This window comes from Bos grunniens, chromosome 1 (genome assembly GCF_055505025.1).
Source record: "Bos grunniens cultivar Pamir isolate PY7600 chromosome 1, Bosgru_T2T1.0, whole genome shotgun sequence".
NCBI lineage: Eukaryota > Metazoa > Chordata > Mammalia > Artiodactyla > Bovidae > Bos > Bos grunniens.
In genome coordinates, this window is record NC_141165.1 from 86,180,034 (window position 1) to 86,193,595 (window position 13,562).

Sequence of the window (13,562 nt, forward strand, 5' to 3'; positions counted from 1 at the left end):
AGGGTGCCCTGAACTTCTTGGATGAATTTGTTTGTGCCCGATGTGTACAAAATTGCGAAGAATTCAAAAGAATAATTGAATTGGTAACAGTCACCATCAAAGGGGTGTGCCAGGCACTATGCTAAGAGCTTCCTGTGCATTATCTCCTGTTCTCCAAAAGCTTACTATCTAGTAGAGAAGGCAAAATATTTACAGCGTCTGTTGCATGCAGAATGAGTAATGCAAAGAAGCACACTTGGGGAGTTTTAGAGCCAGGATCTCCAGTTCTGCTCTTTCCTGTCAGATCTGGGGGTGGAAGCATCCTTGAGGGCTGGCTCCCATCTCTTGTAGCCTGCCGATTTGTGATTCTGTATTGCAGTTGTCAGCATGCCCATCCTTAGAGAACAGAAGCAAGTCCTTCCCGCCCCAAACATCCAGTAAGTAAATTGCTTCCTAAAATGTTCATTTGTGACGGTAATAAATGATAACACCAGTGAAAAAAACGGAATAAAAGTCGAATTATCACTAGGTTGTCTTTTAGGCGTTTTTCTTCTCATGGTATACACATTTTCTACTCCCATATCTTTTGTGTCTACCAATCTGTTGATTATTCCCAAATTGTAATTCTTAGCTCCAACATTCTCTCCTAGGAGAGAAGCAGCATGGTTCTCTCAGATATGTTCTCAGACATATTTTTTAACTGTCTATCGGTCAATGTCCCAGAGTGGCTGAAACAACTGCCCTAAAGTGAACTCATCATTGTTTGGCTGTCACTATTTATGGCATGCCTCAAGCCCTAGCAGGCTCCACCCCCTCGTATTGGTCATGCATCCCCACTGAGTCTCACTCAAAAAAGTTTCTTGAATCCAAACCTACTTGTAATCCTTGATAACAGTGCCCTGGGTCTAGACCTCTTTAACTCATGTCTGCATCATTTCAGTAGCTTCTTAAACTGGGATCCCTGCCTCCAAATTAGAGTCCACCCAGAAGCTACGGGCATCCTTCTAAAATACATATTGGTTCATCTCACTCCCTGCTTACAGCCCTTTCATGGCTTGCCATTGCCTCTTACCTGGATCAGCAGCTTAAAACCAGGTTCAGTATGTTCAGGGTTCCTAAGGACTGTCTGGTAGGATTCTGGGCACTCTGTTCCCTCCCTATCTGCAGCAATTCCACTTTTAAATATTTTATACATTGAGGTTCTTTAGAGAATTTCTTTTGAGAAAGGCAGCTGCTACCCTTCAAAAGAACTTAGAAAACCAGTGATCCTGATGGATGTGTGGAGACTAACCAGTTTGTTGCCAGTTCTCCCTCTAAATTTAGCCACAAGCTGACTCAGCAAGAAGTCCTGTAAGACTTCCAACCAAAAACAATGTTGATGTGCAGCTGGAAACGAACATTTTTCACACCAGCAAGGCTGTAACCCTGACTGTGCAGCTCAGGATTCTCCAGCGTGAATGGGTGCTCTGGGCCCCTCCCAACCATGCTGCTTCCTCCAGAACACAACGCATGCTGCAACCAGCACTGGCCTGGCCATGCACATCTCTCCATGGGATGATGAGAGTCTGGGGGACCATGTACCTTTTTCTTTGAACCTGCTCCTTGTGTCATGGCATTTGTACCCATTGCCCACCCAACCATAACAAAGACAGGTTCAGTGTCAAGCAGTACACAGGTTCTCCAAGGAGACCTAGGTGAAAGCAAGGAGCTGGGCAGTTCCCAGCTGGAGGAGAAAGTCCAGATGCCTCTTTCAGTCCAATCTTGTCTCCAGATTCTTTTCACTGTTACCTCCCACACTTCAACACATGATCCACAGTGGGTTTCAACCCTAAACACAGAGCAAATGCTCCCCACTCTGTACTCCCTTCATTGGAGGGTTCCTCCCAGACACGCCCCCTCCAACTTTTCCCATCTCAAAAGCACAATTTGAGCTCCTCTCCTCTGTGAAGCCTCTACCTCTTCCTCTGAACACATAGTCCCAAGTGTTACATGTGTCTAAATATCCACTGGCTTCATGATACTTCTTTATTGTGAATTTAGGATTTCTATGTTGTTTCCCCAACTTCACTACAAACTCTTTGAGACAGGGGTCATAGGTTATTCCAAAAAGTATATGCCCAGTGCATAGAAAAGGGCTCAGTAAATATTTGGTGTAGGAAGGAAGGCAGAGAAGGAAAGAATAAAGGAAAGCAATAAACCTACCATGTTGGTGATTCTCTAGGCACTGCCTTCTGAGGGTTTCTTGTTTCCCCCTTCTTTGTTAAACTAAGCTTTATAATAATGTCACTGGTAGAACTTTGCAGTCTCTCAGAGATTAAAGGTACTCTGGCTTCTTCTCTCCCCACTGCTTTTCAGATTCTACCCAGGTACTATTCAAGACTGAGGGGCAGGGGGCAGAGGGGAGAGACCTACAGCAGAGACTGTGAAGGGAGACACATCTGAGTTGGGGCCAAGTGTTCAAACGATTCAGTGGGAGAAATGGGGCCAGCTTCCCTCTTGCAGATGTGTCTGTGGGAGCAGAGAACAATCCAGTGTGCCCAGCAGTGGAGTGGCTGGGTCCTCCCTGAAACTGGCAGCTCACCTCAGGCCGAAGTCTTAGTCACCTCACTCTCACGTGTGGCGTTTCCCATTTGGCCTTGGGTTCTCTACTCCTGGCCACAGACAGCACAGCCACTGCATCCTGGCCCTTCACCTTGGTGACTGGGCCTGGCCAAGCAGTGAGCTAGGGCTTCCCCCACTTCTCCTGGCCTCAGCACATGACAGGGAGGGGATTTCCTTTGGGGCCTTAACTGGGAATTATTCTCTTGCCCCATGTCAGCTGGCTGCTGGGGGAGAGTCTTCGGTAGTTTCATTTCCCTCATTTGGAATGTAGTTTTTAAGAACTAAAAATCAAAAACAGAAAGAGGAGAGGCCACCACCCACACTTGTACCACTCAAGCCCTCATGATGCCAGTCTTGGAAGAGGTTAGGGGTCAAAGCAAAGACTGAAGGCAAGTGAGGCTGACTTGGCTGAGGGTCCTTCTGGGCACGTTTTATTGCTATTCTCTAACCTTCTGGGCAAGGGGGTGGGTCTCCAGTCCTGAGGCCAGTTCCTCATGCTTCCTGTTGCCCAGGAAGGTAGGAACTTAACCAGTTCACAAAACTCTCCCAGGATAACGAGCTTATGGCCTCCCCCGTCACTAATTTCAGTGGCTGATGTCTGGGGGCACACTACCTCTTCCTTTTCTGTAAACACTGACCGTATCAACATATGATGAAGATTTCATATTGTACAAAGATAACAAGATGCTTATAGAACTATAATGTCAGTGCCAGGGCGGGGCCAGCAGTAAGACACTGAGAGAGAAGGGCACACACATCTAACTGTGGTCCAGTTCAGGGCAGAATGGAGGAAAATCATGGAAAAACAGGAACAAGGTGCTGGGAGAGTCATGGGAGGAAGAGATTTCAAGGAACGCTTTCTGGAAGAGGTGGCCTCTGAACTGAATCCCTGAGAGACAGGACCGAGCAGTTAGTCAAAGAGCGAAGAAGAGATAAGGAAGACGATGATTAGATGATGAGACAAGGCCAGGTCAAGGAGAGACTGTAGGAGTGATGATGATATCTCCTGTGTCCTCACAGGACTTTGTTCATGGTTCTGTCAAGTGCTGCGCAGGGGGCTTCATCATTTACACACCAATCTGCCCTTGCCGAGGGCAGTGAGCCCTGGCAGACTGGGACTAGGTTTATTCACATTTTTACGTTTCCCCAGCAATACCTAGTCTAGCATCTAGTAGGTGCTCAGTGAAGGTTTCTTGAGTGAATTCAGCTTACAGCAGTTGGAGAAGTTGAGGACTTGGGAAACATGTTGCTGCTGCTGCTGCTAAGTCACTTCAGTCGTGTCCAACTCTGTGCGACCCCATAGACGGCAGCCCACCAGGCTCCCCCGTCCCTGGGATTCTCCAGGCAAGAACACTGGAGTGGGTTGCCATTTCCTTCTCCAATGCATGAAAGTGAAAAGTGAAAGTGAAGTCGCTCAGTCGTGTCCTACTCTTCTCAACCCCATGGACTGCAGCCTACCAGGCTCCTCCACCCATGGTATTTTCCAGGCAAGAGTACTGGAGTGGGGTGCCATCACCTTCTCCAGAGAAACATGTTGGTCACTGAGAAATCATTTTTTCTTAATTGACAAATCCAAATCCCAGTCCTTATCATGGGCTCTTGGCCCTGCATGATCTGGTCACGTCTCTGCTCCCATGTATTTCATATCACTTTCCTCATCATTTACTCCACTCAAAGCACAAGGTCATCCTTGAAGCCCATTTAAACCAAGCGGGCTTCTGTCTTCGCCATTTTTCTCTTTTCTAGGTCCAGAATGCTCTCCCCCTCCCCAGATATCCAAATAGTTCTCTCCTTAACTTCCTTGCGGCCTCTGCTCAAATGTCACCTCCCTCAAAGAGGCCTTCCCGCATACACCCTCCATCACTTTCCCCTCACTTAATATTTTTTTCAGAACATTTTTTATTCATGTCACTGACTGATATTATATATTTACTTGCCAATTGTCTGCCTCCCCAACTGGACTGTGTGCTTCTAAGGAAAAGAAACTTGTTTTTAGCTATTGTATCCCAGTGCCTAGAACAGAGCCTGATACATACTGGATGCTTACAAATTTATGTTGACTATATGAATGAATGAAAGAACATTCTTAAAAAGAACAGTGTGGCAGAGTCATGGGGTCAGGGAGCCAGGTTGCCACATGTTGGTTAATCAGTGACAAGGTATGAAAATAAGCCCAGGGAGAGACAAATGCTCTTTCAAGAATTAAGGTCACACATAGAAAATAAACTGTTACCAAAGGGGAAAGAATGGAGGAGGGATAAATTAGGAGTTTGGAATTAACACATATACACTACTGTATATAAAATAGATAAACAACAGGGACATATTGTATAGCAGAGGGAACTACATTTAATATGTTGTAATAATCTATGGTGGAAAAGAATCTGAATATATATATATATAATGTGGAAATTGAAAAATGATACAAATGGACCTATTTACAAAACAGAAATAGATTCACAGACAGAGAACAGATTTACAGTTATCAAAGAGAATAACAGGGGTGTGAGGGAAATAAATTAGGAGTCTGGGATTAACATGTACAAACTACTACATGTAAAATAGGTAGACAGCAAGGACCTACTGTATAGCACAGGGAACTATACTCAAGTATCCTGTAATAACCAATAATGGAAAAGAATCTGAAAAAGAATTTATATACTTATATAGAAAACTGAACCCCTTTGTTGTACAATTGATACTGACATAATATTGTAAACTATACTTCAATTTTAAAAAGAAAAATTATATATACACATATAAAACTGAATCATTGTACTGATACCTGAAACTAACACAACACTGTAAATCAACTGTATTTCAATAAAAATAAATTAAATTTTAAAAGAATCAAGGTCATAAAGGGAAGGATCAGTATGTGAACACCTTTGATAAACTGTGATGTGCCATGTAAATATATCTATTTCCTTGGCAGAACAAGCTAGGGAGAGATGAGTGGAGATGGGATCAAGTCTCTAAGAGGGGGTTAACCTTGGTAAAGTGGCGAAGCCTCTGCATGTGGCAGATATTAAGGCAATGTGACAGGGAGAGGGAGAGACAGGCCCAAAAGGACTGTCGATCATCCTTGTTCGTAAGAACCCACTCGTGAGACCATAGGCAACATGTGGGGGACTCGGTCTGCACTACTGCATAATGGCAGTGGGCAACCCTCACCAGGTGGAGGAGAAAGGCACCTTGACACAAAGCCCACAGTCACAGCCACCTTCCAGCCAGGTACATGTGCTGTCCCTCAGCGACTCCATTAAGTAGGTACTGATGGTCCCAATTTACCAAAAAGAAAATTGGGCTCAGATTGATCACACGGTAGAAAATGTCAGTACCAACTTGTTTTTAGTAATAGCTATGGTTTTGGTTTCTTTTAAATTTCTGATTATAAAAGTATTACATAGATGCTGAAAAGGCTAAAAAGAAGAAAATCAACCACAGAGACAGCTCACTGTTAACATGGTGTATTGCAGGTCAAGCATTTTTTCATGAATGTGCTATATGCTTTTTTAAAAAACAATGTTGAGGGCTTCCCTGGTGCCTCAGTGGTAAAGAATCCTCCTGCCAATGCAGGAGACACGAGTTGGATCCCTGATCCAGGAAGATCCCACATGCCACGGAGCAACATAAGCATCTTGGCCACAACTATTGATCCTGTGCTCTAGAGCCCGGGAACCACAACTACTGAAGCCTGTGTGCCTAGAGCCTGTGCTCTGCAACAAGAGAAGCCACCGCAATGAGAAACCCCCATTCACTGCAACTAGAGAAAAGCCTGAGCAGCAGCAAAGATCCAGCACAGCCAAAAATAAATAAATAATTTTTTTTTTAAGTTGAAATCACATTCCACATGCTCTTTTGTAAGTTTACATACATAATCTATAGCAATACATTGGAATTCATTTCCGATGTCCCTAAATTTTCATGGACATGATTTTGATTGGCTCTATATTATTGTCACTTGGATTACCCAATTCTATTCGGTTGATTATCCAGTTCTATTTTGTATGGCATTACAGTACATAAAATTTGGGGACCAGAAGTGTTTCAAAAATCCCAGTTTGTCATGGTATATATACCATATATTACATAATTCTTCCAATAGGATCTAGAACTACATCCTCAAATCAACACTAACATTTTGGCCACAAACCTAAGTAAGTATTCATAGTTCAGTTCAGTTCAGTTCAGTCGCTCAGTCATGTCAGACTCTTTGCGACCCCATGAATCGCAGCAAGCCAGGCCTCCCTCTCCATCACCAACTCCCGGAGTTCACTCAAACTCATGTCCATCGAGCCAGTGATGCCATCCAGCCATCTCATCCTCTGTCATCCCCTTCTCCTCCTGCCCCCAATCCCTCCCAGCATCAGAATCTTTTCCAATGAGTCAACTCTTCGCATGAGATGGCCAAAGTATTGGAGTTTCAGCTTTAGCATCAGTCCTTCCAAAGAACACCCAGGACTGATCTCCTTTAGAATGGACTGGTTGGATCTCCTTGCAGTCCAAGGGACTCTCAAGAGTCTTCTCCAACACCACAGTTCAAAAGCATCAATTCTTCGGCGCTCAGCTTTCTTCACAGTCCAACTCTCACATCCATACATGACCACTGGAAAAACCATAGCCTTGACTAGATGGACCTGTCTAAAAAAGTAATGTCTCTGCTTTTGAATATACTATCTAGGTTGGTGATAACTTTCCTTCCAAGAAGCAAGTGTCTTTTAACTTCATGGCTGCAATCACCATCTTCAGTGATTTTGGAGCCCCAAAAAATAAAGTCTGACACTGTTTCCACTGTTTCCCCATGTATTTCTCACGAAGTGATAGGACCGGATGCCATGATCTTAGTTTTCTGAATGTTGAGCTTTAAGCCAACTTTTTCACTCTCCTCTTTCACTTTCATCAAGGGGCTTTTTAGTTCCTCTTCACTTTCTGCCATAAGGGTGGTGTCATCTGCATATCTGAGGTTATTGATATTACTCCCGGCAATCTTGATTCCAGCTTGTGCTTCTTCCAGCCCAGCATTTCTCATGATGTACTCTGCATTAAGTGGACAAAAGATAAAGTGAACAAAATAGGCTTTTTCTTGGTTCAGGCCAGGTTTTGCAACCAAATGAGTGTGTTAAATTCACCAAAAAGCCTCTAATTTTCGGAGCTTTTTGGATTTCAGAATTGTGCACCTGTATCAGAATTGAAGCTGGCTGGTCCCACAGCATGGCCATGTTTCCCAACTGCTGTGACATTCTAGAATGGCGGCAGGATGAAAGGCATAGCCATAAGGCAAGGTTCTGGAGGCAAAAGAAGCCAAAAGGTGGTGGTGGGTTTCCTGGATCAGGGAGGGCTGCAGGCCTGGAGGTAGAAGCAAGGTCCTGAGGATCCTGTAGAGGAGTGCCTGGGGGAGAAGGAGGCCTGGGTGACTGACATCAGAGAGGCCTTGGTGCTGAGGCAAGGTGTAAGCTGTCACAGAGTGCAGGTCCAAAGCCCCTCAGTACATTTCTCACCCACCTATCCCCAGAAGCTCTACATGTCAGTGATAAGACCACAAAGGAGCCCCCTGGGTCTCCTGAGACTCTGGGAGGGAGGAAAGAAGGGTGGAGGGCTCAGAAGCAGCGGCTGTGGGAGAAGCAGCACTAGCTTGTTGATCTGGTGGAGACCGAGGGCAGTGGGCCCCGTTCTCCTTCCTGTGCCGGTGTCAAGTGTGGTTTGCTGTCAAGTGGTAGCAGGTTTAGCCACAGTCAAGGCAGGCAGTGGGGCGAGGCCCTCCGAGAGTGAGAGCAAGAGGCCCTGAATCTGACAGGTTATTTGCTAGAGCTGCTTTCAGCAGGGGAGCAGAATGAATGGTGGGGACTGGGGTTCTGGGTGGTGCAAGGCATGCTGGGAAGTGTGGGTTTTAATTGGCAGTTGGGCAGTTTAGCCACAAGTTGGGGGCAGGGCGGGGTCGACAGAGTTGGGTGGGGGAGTGCAGGGAGGGTGGTAAGATGGAAACAGGGTGGAGCAATCTTTTTTTTCCTTACCCCATCAAACCAGAGGAAGCCTGACCTATCTGATCAACTGTTATCAGGCTGGCAATGAGTTCTGGAGTTGGGTATAGAGCCTTCACCACTCTGAAGGAGTCTCTTCCTCTCCATTGCTTCTTGCCATAGCTACCAACGTCAGTTGCACCAGTGAGGCAGTTCCCACACACATCTCGCAAATTCCCTCCTACAGGACTCTGCTGTCCTCTGCCAGGTTATCATCACTACCTTATTGGGGAGCAAGAATACTGGAGTAGGGTGCCATTTCCTTCTCCATTTCACTAATGATCACCTCCTCAAAACCTGTCCCAATTAATCCTCCCCTATGTAAAATGCCTCTAATTCCTCTGGAAGTCAGATTCCCAGGTAACAGAATTACCCAAACACAGCAGAAAGCTGTCTCCGAGCCCAGACACCTCATTCATGGGAGAAGCTGAGTATTCTGGGCCTCTGCCTAGAGTAATCAGTCATAAAAATTTACAGCTCTGTGAACAGAGGTGATAGCAGAGAGAGTAGGAAAGAAAGACATACATGAATATATAAGGACAAGGTCTTCTAAGTGCCTTTTAGTTCTCTCTGATAGCATCACCTTGCCTTTTCAAAAATATTTATTTTTGCCTGTGCTGGGTCTTCACTGCTTCATTTCTCTAGTTGCAGCAAATGGGGGCTACTCTCCAGTTGTGGTGTGAGGGCTTCTCTTGTGGATCACGGGCTCCAGGGCCTGCGGGCTTCAGTAGTTGCAGCGAGTGGACTAGTTAGTTGTGGCTCTCAGGCTCTAGATCACAGGATCGATACAACAGGCTTAGCTGCTCCATGGCATGTAGGACATTCACAGACCAGGGATTAAACTTGTGTCTCCTGCATTGGCAGGCGGATTCTTTACCACTGAGCCACCAGGGAAGCCCTCGCCTTGCCTTTTAATATAGATCAGACAACACGCGTGAGTCTATAAACCCATGAAAGCTCCTCTGTATCACAGTGAACCTCAGTCGTTGATGCCCATAAGAAGGCTCTAAGTTATCAAGAACAGAGTAACATATAAAGAATTCTTGAAGTGACGCAAAGTCACTCAGTTTTGTCTGACTCTTTGCAACCCCATGGACTGTAGCCTACAAGGCTCCTCTGTCCATGGAATTTTCCAGGCAAGAGTACTGGAGTGGGTTGCCATTTTCTTCTCCAGGGGATCTTCCAGCTCAGTAATTAAAAGACAAAAATCCAATTATAAAATGGGCAAAGGATATGAACATACATTTCTCCAGAAGATAAAGAAATGTGTGATAAGCACGAGAAGACACTCAACATCATTTGTCATCAGCGAAATGTAACTCATAACCACAATCAGATACCACTTCACACCCACAAAGATGGATAAAATGAAAAAAGACAAATAACAAGTAGTGGCAAAGATGGAGAGAAATCAGGACCCTTACACACCACCTATGGGAATGCAAACTGATGCAGAAACTTTGGAAAAGTTTGACAGCTCCTTATGGAGTTAGCATAAGTAAGTAAGTAGAAGTTGATCAGTTGTGTCCGGCTCTTTGCAACCCCATGGACTATACAGTCCATGGAATTCTCTAGGCCAGAATACTGGAGTAGGTAGCCTTTCCCTTCTCCAGGGGATCTTCCCAACCCAGGGATCAAACCCAGGTCTCCCACATTGCAGGCAGATTCTTTACCAACTGAGCTATCAGGGAAATCAGCTATTTCATGCCTAGGGACTCCCCCAGAATGCAAACATATGTCCACAATAAAATCTTCATACAAATATTCATCACAGCATTGTTCATGATAGCCAATAAGTGGGAACAACCCAAATATCCACTGAGGGATAAACGAATAAACAAAATACAATATATCCACACAATGAAACTCTGTGTTCTGTGTTCACTCAGTCACATCTGACTCTTTGTGACTCCATGGACTCTAGCCGGTCAGACTCCTCTGCCCATGGAATTGCCAAGCAAGAATACTGGAGTGGGGTGCCATTTCCTGCTCCACAGGACTTTCCCAACCCAGGGATCAAACACAAGTCTCTTGTGTCTCCTGCATTGGAGTTATGCTAACTCCATTAATAGCCAGATTCTTTACCACTAGAGCCACCTGGGAAGCCCCCAGTGCAATGCTGCTGCTGCTGCTAAGTCGCTTCAGTCGTGTCTGACTCTGTGAGACCCCAGAGACAGCAGCCCACCAGGCTCCCCCGTCCCTAGGCTTCTCCAGGCAAGAACACTGGAGTGGGTTGCCATTTCCTTCTCCAATGCATGAAAGTGAAAAGTGAAAGTGAAGTCACTCAGTCGTGTCCGACTCTTAGCGACCCCATGGACTGCAGCACACCAGGCTCCTCCGTCCATGGGATTTTCTGGGCAAGAGTACTGGAGTGGGGTGCCATTGCCTTCTCCAATGTAATGCTACTCAGCCATAAAAAAGAATGAAGTACTGATTCACGCTACAACATGAATGGACCTTGAAAACATTATACAAAGTGAAAGAAGTCAGTCGTGAAAGACCACATATTATGATTATTTTTATGTGAAATGACCAGAATAGGCAAATCTATAGAAACAGAAAGATTAGTAGTTACCTAAGTCTGGGGATTTGGGGAAAGTTGAGGAGAGACTGCCAATGGGTATGGAGTTTCCTTTTGAAATGATGACAGTGTCCTAAAATGGTTTGTGGTGATGGTTGCACAACTCTGTTAATATGCTTTTTAAAAGACATTGAATCATATATTTAATATGTGTTTAGTATATGAGTGATGCTGGGCTTCCTCAGTGGCTCATTGGTAAAGAGTCTGCTTGCCAATGCAGCAGACACAGGTTCTATCCCTGGGTCAGGAAGATCCCCTGGAGAAGGAAATGGCAACCCAATCCAGTATTCTTGACTGGAAAACCCCATGGAGAGAAGAAGCTGGCGGGCTACAGTCAATGGGGTCACAAAAGAGTCAGACATGACTCAGTGACTAAACAACAAATATGAGTCATAGCTCAACAGATGTTTTATATAAAATAAATAAAACTAGAAAAAAACGGAATCTATAGTCTCCATTTCTTGTATAAGAATCTCATACAACTTAAGAATTTTTTAGGAAATTCCCTGGTAGTCCCATAGGCAGGATTTAGTGTTTTCACTGCCTCGGCCCAGGTTCAGTCCCTGGTTAGGGAACTAAAATCCTGCAAGCTGCACAGTGGGGAAAAAAAAAATTAGCCTGGATCTTGTGTGCACAGATGGTGTCACCTGGAACTTGAGAAGCTATAGGAGGGTGTCGGAGGCCTGACAATGGCCAAGAAAAAACTAGGAGGGCCGAAGTCCAGGAATGTATTCCATATAGCCAGCCAAAAACCTTTAAGGTTAAAAATAAAGCAAAACCATTTACCACTAACCTTAAGAAGATAAACATTGTAAATGATGAAAAAGTTAACAGAGTGAGTACATCTTTTGTAAACATACAAAAGGAACTTGCAAACTTCTCAGAAGGCCTTTCCCTTGAACCTCTGCAGAAACAGCTGATTTCTCAGCAGTGTCATGAAAACGTACTAGTTAATGTTGATGAAGCCACAAGATTAATGCCTCAGTTGTAATACACTGGTAATGCATCAAAAAGATGAATAAATTAAATGTTTTATACAAAAAATCAGCATTAAAAAAATTAATGCTTAAATCGATACTTTCCAGTTATCTGGAAAATACATTTATGTAAAACACCATGTTTCCTGACTACTGCACTCTAAAGCAGATGGGATATAAGAGAAAATATCAACATCTTTTGTCTTGAAAAGATTATGCTAAGTGACAGAGTGACATAAACTTTTAACTACACTCTCTTAAATTTGAGCAGAGCTTCCCTTTGTAGCTTTTGAGTGTTTCATATATATATATATATATGATATATATTTAGCTTTTCGAAGTAAAAAGATTTCAATATTATTGAACTCTCCCTTTAACACCTGTTTATTTTATTTACTTTATAAATTTTATTTAGTTTTGGCTGTAATGGGTCTTGGATGCTGCATGGGCTTTTTTCCAGTTGTGACGAGCAGGAGCTACTCTTCTGGCTCCTTGTTGCAGGGACCTCTTGTTGCAGTCACAGGCTCTAAGGTTCTCAGGCTGAGTAGTTATGGTTCCCAGGCTCTAGAGCACAGGCTGAGTGGTTGTGGTGCGTGGGCTTATTGCTTCACAACATATGGGGTCTTCCTGACCAGGGATCAGACCTACACTGGAAGGCTGATTCTTTACCACTGAGTCACCAGGGAAGCCCTAACACCTGTTTAAATGTTTTAAAGATTTTGAAGTTATAGATTTCTTACTTAAAATACAATTATTTGGGAATTCCCTGGAGGCCCAGTGATCAGGATTCTGTGCTTCTAATGCTGAGGTACATGTTTAATTCCTGGTCGGGGAACTAGGATCCCACAAGAAGATCATGAATATATATTAATGATATTATTATTGTGTGTTAATTATTATATTGTAAGTATAATGTAAAGACAAATATAAGTATACAAATACATATACGTTTAATATATAAATTAAATTAATTGTATGTTTCAGAACACTTTGGGCAGCTGGTATTCTTTGTTAAAGAGAAAGGGGCCCTCATCCTTTTGAGAGCAGAAATAATTTTTCTGTTTGGGAAAAAGAGGATTCTACACCTAGAACTTGGTTCTGTAATAGTCAATATTTGCTGGGCTATTTTTGAGGAGTGCTTCGTATCCAAACTCCCTTTCTGTTTAGGAGAAACTTTTCTTGCACGGTCTTGGTAGGAAACAGAGCCATATCCCTTGGAAATTAGAACACAATTGCACAGTCCAGGCTCAACCATCTGAATCTGCACCAAGAACCATGGGTCTGGAGCAAGTGATGTAAAGAAGCTGACTGTTTCGGGGTGGCAGCCGCAGCTCGTGGTATCTGGAGCAGTAGTGGCCACAGCGCCAGGGACAGGGTTCTGCAGCTGCAGTGATGCAGCCTTCC

The 13,562-nt window shown here is 44.1% G+C and overlaps 1 pseudogene; it reads left to right on the forward strand.

Annotated features, from left to right (window-relative positions):
- The first annotated feature begins 11,870 nt into the window (after positions 1-11,870).
- LOC147379821 (ribosomal biogenesis factor-like) lies at positions 11,871-12,172 on the forward strand (annotated as a pseudogene).
- The last annotated feature ends 1,390 nt before the right edge of the window (positions 12,173-13,562 follow it).